Source organism: Rousettus aegyptiacus, unplaced genomic scaffold, assembly GCF_014176215.1.
Source record: "Rousettus aegyptiacus isolate mRouAeg1 unplaced genomic scaffold, mRouAeg1.p scaffold_m13_p_9, whole genome shotgun sequence".
NCBI classification, from domain to species: Eukaryota; Metazoa; Chordata; class Mammalia; order Chiroptera; family Pteropodidae; genus Rousettus; species Rousettus aegyptiacus.
Genome location: NW_023416312.1, coordinates 11,441,041 through 11,457,321, shown reverse-complemented (window position 1 = coordinate 11,457,321; position 16,281 = coordinate 11,441,041). Strand labels below are relative to the sequence as shown.

The 16,281-nt window shown below is 39.3% G+C and overlaps 1 protein-coding gene and 1 pseudogene across 3 annotated transcripts in view; both read right to left on the bottom strand.

Annotated features, from left to right (window-relative positions):
- Positions 1-16,281, bottom strand: part of POLA1 (DNA polymerase alpha 1, catalytic subunit) — a 275,388-nt gene that overhangs the window by 20,785 nt on the left and 238,322 nt on the right. The window lies entirely within an intron of this gene.
- On the bottom strand, positions 8,458-8,576 carry LOC118608184 (annotated as a pseudogene).

The following is a 16,281-nucleotide window of genomic DNA, read 5'->3' as shown; positions in this document are numbered from 1 at the left end:
AAGGAAGGACTGGCAGATAGAGTTTAATGACAGTGATACAGGGGAAAGTTCGGTGAACCTGGAATCAAAGTGCTACGTTGCTAGATGTTTGGAGAGGAAGAAATGAAGTCCACACAAAAAGAACTTACCAAGAAAATGCATTCTGCTTATGGCGGATACTTAACTTGATTATTTGTGCTAAATGTGGCACTTTAACTTTTGTTAGTAATTTCATTTTCATATAGTAAAATCTAGTTTATTTAGAATGGATGCTGGGAACTAGGTATTTTGATTACCTCGACATGATGATTAATGGAAAAATAATAAAGGTCTGTTGACCACTTTTTAAATTGTTAATACGACAGCATGTGTTAATAGCAAATTATATTCTATACAGTCTTTTATGAGTCAGTGTATTCCATCATCCTTAACACCCACCAATGTAGCATAGTGAAAATTTCTCTTTAGAACTTTCTGAATAATTGAATTTTTATATGAAATAAGATTACTAGTGCTAAGTCTAAACGCAGGATTTTGAATTAATATGGGAAAGGAACTAAAAAACAGGAGAAAAGGGTAAATATTAACGGGACACAGGTAAAGGTACTATTAAGGGTATTTAGTTGAAGTTCAAATTGTTGAAGATTTTATCCTTCAGAGAGAGAAAGGCTGGGCACTGCCCCACTGAGTGGAGGAGCCCCAGAAGGATGCTTATGATCTAGGGTGGAGCTTGGTGAAGAGGGTCTTGGCTGACCCACCCAAGACACAGACACAGTGTCCGTATCAACAACACATTTCTAGCACAGAGCTGCTAATATTAACCCTGCAGGGTGTGACATCTATCTATCTATCTATCTATCTATCTATCTATCTATCGATATATAGATATATATGTAAATATATATATATTTATATTTGTGCAGAAAGTGAGATTGAGAATTACATGCATAGCAAAATCCAATTGCTTAATACTGCAGCCCCTCAAGTCATCTGCACATGAATTTCTATCCAGATATTTTTTACACACACACACACACACACACACACACACTATGAATGATTGATGCCCACTAAACCACTACAGTAACCCCAGGGAGGGAAGGGGGAGCAGGGCAGGGGGTGTACTCTCTTCTACTGTCTGGATCTTTTCCCACAAAGTACATCCATGTAGTACTTGTAACTAAAACAAAGTTAAATACATATCTACTCTTCTTGGGTGAGAAAACAAAAGAAAGCTATTTGGTGAAGGTTCTTAAACCAGAGCACATTACCCACCGTTGCCACAGATTCAACCCAATCAAGCTGCTCTGCATGAAAACAAAAATAAAAAAGGTCACTCCATTAACTGTCACGTTTACAGCAACAAGAAAGGACCCACCTTTCTCTTTTTCTGGCACATAAAAATTCAACACCAAAATGTTATTAAATCCAGTTAATATTATCAGCAAAAAATATGCTCTATTTCCCATTATTTGCAGAGTCCTATCCTTTTCTTTCTTACCAATTACATTCCCTATCATTTCCAAAATATACAAACTGTTTTCAATCAACAGATTTCTTTATTACAGCGCGCAGCATGCTTGTTACTGCCTCTTTTCTATATTGAATCCTTGATTGGACAAGCATTTTGAATTTAACACGGACTATGATTGCACATATCAAACAAATTAAAGCTGCCAATCTCTTTTTAGAGATCGTCCTTTATATACACTACCAGTGAGGAGCACCCTAAGTATATTTGCTTAGGAAAGATGGGGCAGGAGTGAAAAAACAACTGCTGTCCGACTTTGCCATGTTATCTAACTGCTCCTGCAAACAGGCGCTGATTATTGCTGTCCCGTTAAAGTGTATTCTGAAACTCTGATGTCAAAACCATCCAAGTAGGTTTTATAACATTAAGCATTCTTCATAATCTTAAAAAAAAAAAAGGACTTGATAAACTTGAAAGGTATAAAAGTACAACAGGCTGATGAGGAAGGCGAGAAGGCGCACTTGGAGTTCTCCAGTATATCTGCTTACGGCTGACGGGGGCAGGCTGGCAGCAGAGGTATTTCTATTTTCCTCTCTAGAAAATGAGACTGTCCCCCAGAACAGCTGTCTGCTGAGGAACATGAAGAGATTTTCCATCAATGGCACTGGAAAGAAACTACATTTTATTACTAGGCAAGCTTAGTACTCAATGTTTGAAGTCCAGTAAGTCGAACCAAAATGTTTTCAAACACTTGAAGAAAGATGCAATCCTGTAGTGAAAGCAGAGTTACTAGTTTTTCAAACTATGTGGAATAAGTACAAAAAGAAATTCTAGAACATTACCTAAATTATTAAGACAGACATCAGTGAGATATGACTAATTATCGAGCTTTTACCATCTTACAAGCTACATGAGAGTTTTACCTTTCTTTATTTGAATTATCAACTGTAAGGGAGAATACTGAGGCAAGAGGACTCTTCTCTGATCCCTTCGTTTCTTCTAAGAACCAGGGATTCCTTAGGAGAGGATTCTGGATTCAACTTTGGAAACTATGAAAGAAGTTGCAAGACATACAGGGGAGAGGGGAACGAAACTTTCCTGGAACCAATCTTCTTGCTTTTTTTAATGAAGGGGTTTAGTTGGGAAATACTTTTCTTTTCCCCCCAAATTGTGCAAGTCAAGGTACTGATACTTCCACAGGACCGCTGACCTTTTGTGAGCTCAGCAACAGAACCTGGCCTCATGACCTGCCAAGAACGAGACGATGGGGGAGGGGGGGAGTGATGGTGCTGAGGTGGCTACAGTAGTTTAATTTAGTCATTCACTCGTCAGGCATGCAGCGAGCATCCGCACTACCAGACACAGCGGGCTCAGTGCTTAGCAATACAATACAAGGATGAAAATGACAGTCACCAGCCCTGGCCCCAAGGACCTCACGATTCAGTGGAAGGGAGGTGCGTGGGAAGTAGATGTGACAAAATCTCCCAATTGCTGCATGAGGAGGTGAGAAGGCCAGAGAAAAGTTACATGGGAGGAGCCATATTTGAATTGGGGAAGCATGAGCACAGCTGGGGTGAGAAAGGAAACTCAGAATTTTAACTTTTTGAAAGGAAACATATTGATCTTCCATTGACCAAGCTTGCCTTGTTATCAGCATTTGTTAATGTTTTCCAATGATGGGTAGGCTTTTAGTTTAAGTACTTTTGTTGCACACGATTCTAGTAATGACTGCTTCTGTACACAGTGTATACTCATACCAAAGCATCTGATATCCAGGCAGATTGGTCAGTGGGAGCACACACCCCCTATGGAGAATTTTAGGACTTGAACCCTCCCGTCCCTAGAGCAACCTGATATGGGAGGCACATTACCAAGTTAACCAGGTTCATTCAGTTATTTCAATAGATTTACTGATGGCTTTATCAATGATTTTTTTTTTGGGGGGGGAGGCTAATAGATGTTTCTAGCATGCCAGCATAGGATTTAGAAGCAGAAAGGCCTGTTACCACCCTCACGGGACTCTCCCTGAGGCTCAGTATCTGCACGGGTGAAATAGCAAGAATGCCTCATAGAAGCAGTGCCAGAGGTAACTGAGATGCCATGCACGCAAAGGGCCTACACTGTGTCTGGCATGGAGTAGTCCCTTGGTTGAGAGTGGCTACGATGTTATGTTCTTTTATTGCCTGGGGTATTGATACTTTAACCACAGCCTTTTCCCTTGGAATCTGCGAGGAATTATTCAGAATTGTTCAAGGTGAACATGACTGGAATAAAGTGCCTTTCAAAATGCACAGTATTAACACTACTTGTAAATTAAAGTTACAGATTCATAAGACCATGTTGTGGAAATTATTTGGTGTCAATTGCCAAATTTAAACACTTCTTGTTTATCTACTATGGGCAAGGCAGTAAGTTAAGATGAAACATACAAATGCCAGGATGACATTTTATTTAATTCAAGAATTCTAGGATACACACACACACACACACACACACACACACACACACACACACACATACACATACATACACACACATACATACATATGAGCATCAGAATTTGGGTAGAAAGTAGTTCTTGTTTGTTATTAAAATACTTTTAAATTTGAGCCCTAATAACTATAATTGACTTTGTGAACTTCCTGATATACTCAAATCTTTAGATACAGGTAACTCATGCACGAGAATGAAGTGGCATGTAACTATTTCCATTTTGGGGGTAGGATTAATTACAAGACATTTAGCTGAAGGTCTGCAAGCTGGTGTGGTAGATCTTCAGTACAATCTAGCTAGAAGGTGTGTTCTATTTAGCTAAAGGCGTCAAATTTTTTTAAAACATGAATGCCTTTGGGTAGGGCATGCACTCCCCAGCTCCCACCAATAAACACTCCCCTCAATCTGACATCTTGATATCTGATCCTTGAAAGGGGCTTGAGTTTACAACCTTGCATTAGATCATAATGCAAAAGGAACTCGATTCAATTAGCACCTAGGATACACGCAAAGAGTAACTGAAACACAAACTCCTTCAAACATCAAATCTTTTAGGTCATGAGAGTTCGTGATTTGAAAATGAGTTCTGTGCTGCCAAAAGAAAAAAAAAAGACTGGCAGGGAGTTATTAGTTTGGGGGGAAAATTAGGTATAACTTATTTCTAAATAATTCCAGGTGGGATTTGCTGACATAAACCCCAACTTTTTCTTTTCTTTTTAAGGGGTTTAGATTTCATATACAATTACAAATAAGAGTTCTGTATTATTATAGACTTAGTACTATATATCAAGTAAGCTGCTTTGATTGGATTTCAATTATGTACATACGGTATCTTATTTAGTCTACATTCTAACTTTATGAAGGATACACATTATTGAAGCAGTTATTCCCGATTCTGCAACATCTTTGAGGAATGCTGGAAAACTCACAGCAAGACAATCTATCAGAGAGTTAATAGAGATACAACAACGGGGATCTAGGTTTTCTGAGCCCCAAGCCTATGGGTTGTCCACCAGCTGTGACCCCCGGAAGAGGGGTTTGAAAAAGATGAGACAGTCTTTTCTGAGGATCAGCTGCAACCCGTGTGACTGATCTGAACCAGGGCGAAGGCAACGTGGCTCTTTTTCTATCACCATGAATTAGAATAGGACACGCCATTTAGTTTCTCGGCAGAGTATGTCGATATTTTGTTGAGGGTCATCTAGATTCAGGTTTTCTTATTTTATTTATAGGTACCGAATACCTCCCACTTGAGATATTTAATAAAATATTTGTTATCAACCAAGCTTTTCTACATGCATGTTTTAGGGTCAGTTTTTAATACAAAATGATTATTTTAAATATATACAGATTCTACCATTTCTCAATGAAATGCACAATTTGAGAACTAAAATGACTCTGGAAGTTACTATTTTTTTTTTATCTGAGGATAGGTTGGTTTTATGTGATTGAAGGGAGAGGAGAATAAACAAATAGGGATTGTTCTTATACAGCAGTGACATTTCATGAAGTTACCATTACATATATTCAAAATGAAAACTATTAATAGCATGGAAGGAAACTGTTGTAGACTCTTATAATAATTATACCTATCCCACAAACGTTACAAGTTTTGAATAGATAACCAGTTCACATTAGTAATAAGTGCAAAGGCTGAGCATACATGCATCGCTGTATTCATTTATATCATATTAAGCAAAGAGACAGAATAGCGAAGGGCTGGAGAGTATGGCCTCTAAGTCCCAGAGACCTGGGTTGAAGATCTGGATGTGCCATTTACTGGGTAAGCTACTCCCCGTCCCCAGCCTCAGTTTCTTCTCCTATAATAACAATAATATTGTATTGCATATTTGAATGTTGTGAAGAGACTGGGCCTTAACATTTTTCATCACAAGAAAAAAACTAGCCATGTGAGGTGATGGATTTTAAACTTATTGTGGTAATCATTTTTCAACACATATATACATATTAAGTCATTATGTTGTACACCTTCAACTAATACAATGCTTTATGTCAATTTTAGCAATAAAACTTGCAAAAATCATAGTGCAGCTGTTGAAGCTTTGTTTCTGGTAAGCTTAAATGAAATATACATAAAGTACTTACTGTAATGCCTAGTGTATAGTAAATACTCAATAAAATATTGAGTATTTACTATACACTATACACATGATTTTTACCTATTCGTTCCACACCTATTTATAATAAAGATTTGAGCTGTTCTATAATCAAATTTGCCCAAGTTAATATGATATCTGTTTAATGGTATTTATAATCATAATCATTATTGTGCTATATTGTAATTAGGCACAAATGGTAAACTGTTGGTGTAATTAGCACACAGTCAAACCATTTTTTTAGTTTTTCTCCTTTTTGTTCTTTTTTTCCTCTTCTTTGTTCTTGATCTAACATGTGATCAATATTTTTATCAATTGTTTCTTCTCATTTATTAGTTGAGTGATCTTGACATCACCTATCCTCTATAACATTTTCCTTTCCTCTCTGTGAAATGGTAATAAGGTCCATTTCGTAGTTAAGATGAAACACAGAAAAATACAGTAAAGTACAGAAAGTAAATATAATATATATAAAGATGTAGTAAAAACGTAAAGATAGCATACATAGGGACACAGCAGAGTGCTTCGCACATAACTGATCAATAAATGACAGCTGTCAGTGGGTGGTAGCATTTCAGTTTGTCGTGACAAGCAACATAATGTTCTCCTATGAAACTTAATGGCCATATTCTCAAAAACTTTAAGTCTAGGAACAGGCTGAGAGGCATGAAGGTGGGAAGAGACTTCTAGAGCTGTGGTTTTCATCTGCAGCCGCACGCACGCTGGCATTAAAGAATACTGCTGCCTGGGTCTCACTCAGAGAGTCAGATTGAAATAGTCTGGGCTGTGGCTTTGGGCACTAGGTTTGTTTGTTTGTTTGTTTGTTTTTAAAGCTCCCAGGTTAGGATTCACCAGGCATTTGAGGCGAAGGACTACTATGGGAGGGTTGGCTGTGCTCAGATAAAACTTGTTCTTGGCTCTAGGGTCACCAGTAGGAGTCCTGGTAAGGATGGGGAGTCTTGATTATTTTGGGAGGAAGTAGAGAGGAGGACCCTTCTCACTCTCCTTGGCACCCTAAGAGGAAATAAGGAAATAAGTCAGATGTGCTTTTAAGGTTGGCCTTAAGGGAACTCCGCGTGCGAGCGCGCGCGTGTGTGTGTGTGTGTGTGTGTGTGTGTGTGTGTGAGAGAGAGAGAGAGAGAGAGAGAGAGAGAGAGAAAGAGAGAGAGAGAGAGAGAAATTGATTTTTTAGGAACAACAGGAAATACACCTGCTCCAAATATAACTCCAGCATCTACTTGTTGATGCCTGATGTATCTTCGACATAAAACGAACCAAGTTAGTCTGACAATACAAATAACCTTGAAAAAAGTAATATAATCACATCACGAATTAAGTCTTTTTTTTTTTTGAAAAGTGTAGACAGTTTCTCCATCTTTCAAAGGTTGGCAGGGAGGCAGGTCATAGGAAGGTTCTGGACCCATAAGAGACACCACTCAAACAAGATGGGAGAAAACAGCAGAAACAGAAGTTAGCAAACCATGGGCTAATATTTCCGAGGTTACAGTTTGGCTGTGGGAGTGCATCTTTACGAAAGCCCCAGTCACAAGGTGACGGAATAAGCAGCAGCGAACTTCAGGCAAGTGTGTCTCCTCTAAAAGCAAGGTATTTTCACACCACGAGGAAGGTGAAGACACCCTTCTCTGAACACGTCAAATATTATGGTCCCCTGAGCAAGGAAAAGCAACACAATGATGGAAAAACCAAGCCTCTAACAGTGGTTCAACACCAGAGCCAAAGTGAAAACAGGATTTCAGCATCTAAAAATAACTTTAGTTCTGTCTAGGTCACGGCTGCCATATGCATCAAATCCTGCCGGTTATAACACAGCCTAACAAAATTCCCCCTTGGTAAATACCTCAGATACGGTTCTCTGAGTTTGTCAGCCATCTTAGACATATACTGATGGGCAAATAAGATATATTCCAGATAGTCAAAATATTATGTCTCAAAATTATTTAATATTTTAGGACCCGATTTTTGTCTAGCCATTTTATCTGACATCCTGTTTATGATTTTTTTCCTGCAAAGAAAGATCATAAGCATCAATCTTCCGCATTTTGCAGCTTTCCATCCAATCTTTCTGGCATTGGGGTTTCTCTTGCCAGTTGGTTTCACCCACTTTCATCTCCTGAAAGTGGAGGCTGGGTGTTCACAGCCACTTCCATCTCCTCGGAGCACCCACTCACACTAGGACATGATGCACAGACCAGCAGAGGACTTTCAACAGCAGTATTAGGAATATAGTTGTCCCTTAAGGGTTTGTATTGAACTTTTCATTTAGTATTAATGCAGAATTGGTACCAGGAGCTTTCTAGTGTGCTTAACGTTAATTAAATCCATTACAGTGTATCAGCTGTCTAAAGCTATTCTTCTTTTTCTTTTTTTTTTTTTTAATGCCTACAGCATCTGGTATTCCTGGGTGGTCTCCCATCCAAGTACTAACCAGGCCCGACCCTGCTTAGCTTCAGAGATCAGATGCGATCAGGCTTGTTCAGGGTAGCATGGCTGTAGACGCTATTAAACATTCTAAGGTAGAGGTGCCACAGAGATGACAGTCATCAGATTAGGGGCTGGAAGCTGCCAACCTACCATCTGAATCTAGCTGGACATTTTGTTTGGAAAGCACAGTGTTTCAAAAGTTTTTGAAACTGAATGCCTTTAGGGAAGGTCTGGTGTGCTAAGCTAATCTTAACATTTTATCTCGAAGGACTTCAAAGGATTTTTAGCTCATGGAATTTGCTTTTCAGCAGATAGTCTGGCAGCCCGAATCAAAGTCAGGGGGATGGTTAGATGCAACATGGTCCAGTAGAAATAAAATGTAAGGTGTGTATGTTATTTACATTTTCTAGATAGGTAATAAACAAACAAACAAACAAACTTTTCTAGGAGCCAAAAACAAACAGGTGAGGTGGATTTTAAGGATGTTTCATTTAAATATCCTTAAAAAACAAACAAACAGGTGAGGTGGATTTTAAGGACATTTCATTTAATACACTATATCTAAAATATTATCATTTCAGCATGTAAAAGAATATTAATGAAGCGCATCTGACACTTATATCTCAATTTAAACTAGCCACATTTCAAGTGCACAAGAGCTACATGTGGCTAGTGGTTACTGCGCTAGACAGAATGGTCTAGAAGCAGAAAGACCAACAAGATTTGTCTAGGAATCCTGTTTAGAGGGCTACGTGAACTAAGGCGTAGCGAGTGAAAATGTGGGCCAAGAGAGAGCCTCAGGATGGACTTAAGGGTCAGGATCAGCTTATAAATCCTGAGGTGGACTGAACGTGGAGGGAGCAGGAGACAAGGGTCTGTGGGATGATTTCTGGCTTCCGTGACAGGCTAGATGGAGAGAGCCACCGACTAGGAGAGAGAGGACAAAAGAAACAGCTTGTGAAGAAAGAAGACTACCATGGCTTCAGTTTGGGATGTGTTGATTTTGGAGAGATGATTCTGAGACATCTAAGTGGACACATCTGGAAATCATTAGGTATGTGAGTGTACAGTTGGCCTGAAACAGGGCTGGACTGGTGGAGTGCCAGGTTTGGGAGTCCTGGTGTGTGGGGTACAGATGACATCACCCACGGAGAATGCGCAGAGAGGGAAGAGAATGGAGAGGAAACTGGAGAACCCAGTGTTTTCAGTGCACTTTACCTCTTCGCCAATTATGAAAGTAACACATTGGCCTGTCAGAAAAATGAATGGCCGCTACATTTCAGTGCATTTCCTGCCAGGTTTTTTTCTAAATTCATGTGCATGAATGCTGCATGTGTGTTACTGCAGGTGAGTGTACTGACAGATCTGAAATGTTTTATTTTTCTTAATTTAACCCATACTGTAACATTTCCTCGTACATCCTACATTTTCTGTACAAGTGAGTTTTAATGGTTGTATGATATTCTATGATATGGAGGAGGCACAAAATTTCGAATAATAGTAACACAGAGATTAATACCTCTAGACATAAAGTGTGGTCTATGTTTTTGATGATGTAAGAGGAAATAATTTTAAGAGTGGAAAACAATCAGGGTAGAGAGGTCAATGGTAAAATAAAGACAGACTGGAAAGATTCCATGGGATTTGGTAACCAGGAAATGACCGGGGACCCTGGTGTGAGCACTGAAGTTGCTGAGTGAACTGCAAGCTAGGGAAGTGAAGAGCGCATACTCGGCTCTCTCGTGAAAACCTTAGAAGTCAAACGGGAGTGGGGGCAGGGAGTTAACTAACACCAGGGGAATATAAGATTAAGAAAAAGCTTTCTAAGTTTTTTAAAACGATCAAGACTTCAGAGTCTCTGCAACGTCTGTATGTGTTCCAACCCGTGCAAAGATCACCTCAAATCTTACTGACCTCCTCCGTGAAATCTTTTCCAACTCACTCGCACTCAACCTGGCTTCTTCTTCTTATAAATAGATTTGAAATTTATACTTTTACACTTAGGACCTCACAATATACTGCTTAGACTGGTGGTTCTCGACTGGGGCCTTCGGAAACATTTTTAATTGTCACAACTGTGTGTGGGGGCGGTGAGCGGTGCTATTGGCATCTGGTGGGCAGAGGCCAGGGACGCCACTGAGCCTCCTACAGTGCGCAGGATGGCCTCACAGCAAAAATGACCTGGCCCCAAATGGTGATCCTGCCGCGGCTGAGAAACCCTGGCTTAGAGGTACTCCTCTACTGTTTGGAATTCGAGCAAACTCGCTCCCACTTTAATACTCTCTACCTGCTCTCCCTGCTTCTCCTCTTGTCCCCCTACAATAATACATGCCCACAAAGTAGCCAGATTGACCTTTTAAAAAAAGATCAGATGTCATGTCCCTTCTTTGCTTACAATCTTCAACAGCTTCCCAGTGCCTTTAGCTTCTCATCCCCATTCCCCCCTATTCTCTCCAGAAGGTGATGCGTCTCCTTGTTATCAGTGTGTTATGCCTTTACTGTATATCTGTATAAGCACAAATAATACACACTGTTCTACTGTTGTTTATAAAATCCATGGAAATCATTTAATGTGTACTTGTTGATCTGCAACTTGCTTATCTGGGTGACTACTATAAACAATGCCGACGAGTCACCCTGACCGGGATGCAGGAAGGTCTCTAGGGCATATTTGAAAAAGTGGAATTGCTGAGTTACGTTTACACATCGTCGACTTGACTAGATATTGCCAAATTTCTTACACCAATTTATTCCCATCAGCAAAGGCAAGAGAGTTCCCACGTCCTCACTGAGTATTCCCTAGTGTTTATTAACAAAATGAAATGAAATAAAAAAAATTGAGCCAACATTTTAAAAATCAGATAATTTCACAGAAATAAACACGTTTCTGGCTCTCTCTGAAAAATCACAATGTCTGGCAAACAGAGCTCATGTTTCCTGCATGAAAGCATGTGTCCTCTGCCATAGTCCGGCCACTTCTATTTTTCCTACGCCTGGTCTGCTCCATCAGCCTTCCTGCCCAGTCTCTAAAGACATGCGAGTCTATGACCCCTACATTAGGTAGCTATGGCACACTATTAAAATGTTGAACTACCCCAGCTGACAGCCTTCTGTGTGGCAGGCTGGCGGTGCCCATGAGTCCTGCAGTCTCAGAACTGGCAACACTCATGGGTGAGGTGACGACATATATGCATGTCCTGTCCATCCCCTCCCAACTAGAAGCTGATGTCTTCTTCACCGGCTCTCTTCCTTATCACCAACCCCATCATTACTATTAATTACAAATCATGGCTGTTACTTGCTTCCCTCTTCCTTTCCTTCTTTTTCTGATTCTCTTTTTAGTCTCCTCTTATTTCTCCCATACTTATTTTGGCGTTTTTTATGGACATTTCCATGTGGACTTCAGAGCTTGGCTGCTTCTGCAGAGGGCTGCTGCACAAAGCACCTTTTCACATGGCTCTCTGCTATTGCATGGGGTGGGCTTACTGTACCAATTAGAGGGTGTGGTCAGCATCACGCCGACACTTATTTTCTATCTCTCACAATGGCAAAGCACATAACAGGTGCTCAATAAAAATATTATAAGTTAGTTCGAGAGACAGCAGGGGCTTGAATTTCTACTATTTATTAATCAAAGGGAAAAGAGAAGGAATAATCATTAAAATTCTATTCTGGCATTTCCCAAACTATGTCCTGTAACCAGATAAATATGGATAAAGCTGGCTTGAAGCAAAATTAAATAGATTTTTTTGAAGGACATCTTTGAGCCTTAATATGCCTACATACATTGAAAATAACAAAGGGTAATGGGATACAGAATGTAGCAGTTTCTAAACCTCCTTGGACAGGGAGCCCAGGAATACTAGTGGAATTAGAATTACATAGAACGTAGACTGGGAATGCTACTCTTTTTAAATGACCTGTCGATTTTTATTTCTTTTCCTACACTAGTTTATAAAATCTATTTTGTTTCTAACAATGGAATTACTTCCCTAGGAAACGCTGAGTTATATTAAAAAAAAAAGATTTTATTATTTACAATAGTCAAGACATGAAAACAATCTAAGCGTTCATCAACAGATGACTGCATAAAGCAGATGTGGTGTATACGTTATTCAGCCATGAGAAAGAAGGAAATCCTGCTATTTTTTTTTTGTGTGACAACATGGATAAATCTAGAGGGCATTATGCTAAGTAAATAAGACAGACAGAGAAAGACAAATATTAACTGCACGGTATCACTTATATGTGAAATCTATTTAAAAAGGGGTCAAATTCATATAAACAGAGAGTAGAGAAGTGGTTGCCAGGGGCTGGGGGAAATGGGGAGAGGTTGGTAAAAGGGTACAAACTTTTAGCTGCAAGATGAATAAGGGCTGAGGCTCTGATGTAAAACATGGTGACTACAGTTGATAACACTGTACCGTATAACTAAAATTCACTAAGAGCGTAGAATTTAAATGTTCTCACCGAAAGAAAAGATGAAGAAAAGAAAAAGAAAAATATGCGAGGTGAAAAAAAGTTTTAAAAAGTAATTCCTCCAATAGGGGTTAGGTAGAATAGTTGTTTTATCTGGACTCCCTTCAGGAATTTCAATAAAGCTTTAAAAAAATGGTTTAGGTACCTTTTGAGATTGAAAGCTGAAAAATTACAGATTGGTTGATCAAAACCAACAAAACCCATTCTACACATCTCTGAGAAAATCCTAAACTGCAAGCAACATCGGATCAAACTGACGAGGTCTCCACCGTCATAAAATAAAAGGCAACTCTACAGCCGAGTCCTCAAACAAAGCAGCCGAGTTCCCATAAAGCACGTAACAGCCTTTTCTTCTGGAGCGCACGTGTGACCAAGTTAGGAACAATGGGGACTGCCTAATGCCAGCTGCATTCCTGAGTCACTGACAGGGTTAAAACCATTTCATGTCCCAAAACCTGTGCAGCGGGGCAAATGGTTGTATCCGACTGTCCTCTTCTTGAGGGCAGAGACTGCGTCCCAGTCGTGCTCTGGCTCCCTGGAGGCCTCCCTCCAGTGCCTGTCACACAGAGGGCACAGAATAAATGAAGTTAAGTAGAACTCACTGATAGCAAAAAGAAAGAGTAAAAAAGAGCAAACTCACAAATGTTCTTGCTCTTAAGAAACTGAATAAGTCCTTTTATAGCCTTTTTGGGACTAAGGCTCAAGTAGCTCTGAGCAAGTGCTGTTAGCTGAGCTGGTAATACTCTTATCACCTTCACCTGGACCAGCCTGCGCTCTTAAGAAGAATAGCTCATTTAACCCCTGTGCGATAGGGGCGCGGTGCTGGCACTTTCTTGATTTGAGGATGACAGCTATTCCGTGATTTACTGTGGTCTACTGACCAATGAAGAATAAGACAATACCACCAAATGTGACAGGCTGAACTTCTTACAGATGTGACTTTTGATGCTCACCATATTTACTACTAGTACAAATCAGGCTGAGGAACACCTACCATAAATCAGATATCTAACGCTAACAAATTATGCGCCCATTACAGATGACCTTTGGAGTTGCTCAAGGTACAGTCACAATCACGCATTAAAAAAGCCGCCTTTCACTGTAATGTGTGAATGTATGAAATTAAATGAGGCTTGCAATGTAATCAGTGTGGTTGGCTGCTTTAATATATTCCATTTCAATTTCAAATCACCACAAGCCAAGAGTGACGAATCTAATTTGATCAGTTGTTCACAAAAACACAGAAAAGCAAATGTGGTGGATCTAGCAACACAGCCAGATTTTTAAAGGAATTAATATTTTCTACTATCACAAGTACTTAATGTTATTTTTAAAAAATAAGAATTAAAAACAAACCCAAATACAATTCTTTTCTCACCAAAAAATTCAACTCACACTCAGAAGTTTAAAGATATAATATTTACATAAAAAGTATATTTAATTTTTTAAAAAGCCAATGACATATTTCAAAAGTAGCAAAAGAAAATGAAAATCAAAAGGTCTTATTTCTGATACCTAGAAACAATAGGGCACTTGGAACTAATGCAGAAGGTTCTCCAGCACTGATTATTACTACCTAGCAAAAATTTGTACGTAGACACAATTCTCATTTCCAGGGCAACACAATTTACAAATTTCATCACTGTCACACTCCATGTCTTTAGGTCCCCGGAGCTGCTTAGCAAAGCCTGCGACACACACCATGCTGAGCCTGGAATGAGGCTGGTGATTCTGGTCACTTTTTAGAGCTGTAGTGGCTCTTTAGAATATCCCTAATCGATATATACCTTTCAAGGCTTTAGCATTTTCCCCTAGGCCCGTGTGCATCATTTTTAGAGGAAAAACATGGGGTGTTTTCAGGAGATGGACACTTTTAGAGAGGGGCTTTCCAAAAGGCTCCCGCAGTGGACATATACACAACCCAGCATCACTCACCAAACAGTAGCCAGAGTTTGATGCCATAAATCAGGTCATATCACTTCCTTACTTAAAAGCCTGGAAGAGCTTCCCACTGTCCTGAAGGTAATATTCACACCCTTCTCTGCCCGCTTTTGTGATCTAGCATTTACCTCTCTCTCTCTAGCTTCATCTCATATTACTTCCCATTGCTGGCTTCTTCCATCCACACCTACTCTCTTACTTGCATGATGCTCCATCCCCAGGCTCCTTCTGGTTGCCCCTGGTCTAGAATATCCTGCCTGTAGACTTTCCTATGGCTGCTTTCTCCTTGTCATTCAGGTGTCAGCTCAAAAGCTACCTTTTTACTAAGAACTTCCTGTCTATTCCCATCACCACCCTCTCCCCACCATTTTATTAGCCCTGTAGGGATGGGTTCTTGTCTGAAATTAGCTTGCTTCCCACTCTCCTGTAGAATGTGCCATGAAATGAAAACAGACACCTTGGTTAGGCCTGTTACACGGTACGCCACCACTAACAATGTGTTAAATTTAAAACAAATTTGGAATAAATATAGGACAATAATATAGACTATTAGAGGCACTGTAGTGATATAGATGTTTAAGGATTACTTTTTTTAATAGCTAGGAAGTAATGCCATAAAGGAAAGATAGGGTGGGGGCATAGGGTTAAAGTCTTTGGAATCTTTTGACCCCAGGTTTCAATTATGGATCTATACTAGATATAGATTAGTATCCTAGGAAATAATTTAAGCTGACCTCGGTTTCGCATTTGTAAAAGGGGAAATCACGTCTAGTTAGTGCACATTATTGCGAAGAGTAGTATTATCACATGTAAAGAGTTGAATATTCAATAAGGGCTTTAAATTTTTTATTCTATTTTTAAAAAATTTACCTGACCTTAATCAACTACTACCAACGAGTCCTCTTAAAATAAAAATGGCAAGGTAATGATAGCAAAAATATGGATGAGTATGAATATATTGATAGACACACCTGTGGAAATTAGGACATTACAAATATAAAGGGACAGATACAAATGGTACAATTTCTACAGTTTCAAACCAAGTGACGGCTGATGTCTCTATTACTTCTAATAAAACGTATTATATCCCGATTCTTTTTTGAGACAAAGACCCAAAGACAAAATATTAAAAGGCAGCAGGAATTTATTAATTTACACAAGTTGAATAAAAGGTGAATATAACAAAGGATACTTATTAATTTTATTCTTCAGAGATACTTTAGCCAAATCATGTCATAACAAAGACATCACATAACATGGCCTCTACTACTACTGAACAAAAAAAGTTGTCATTTTTCCTTTTGCTTTTTTTATTTGAGAAGGAAGTGATACCTTATTTATTGGGCAGTAAATGTATTC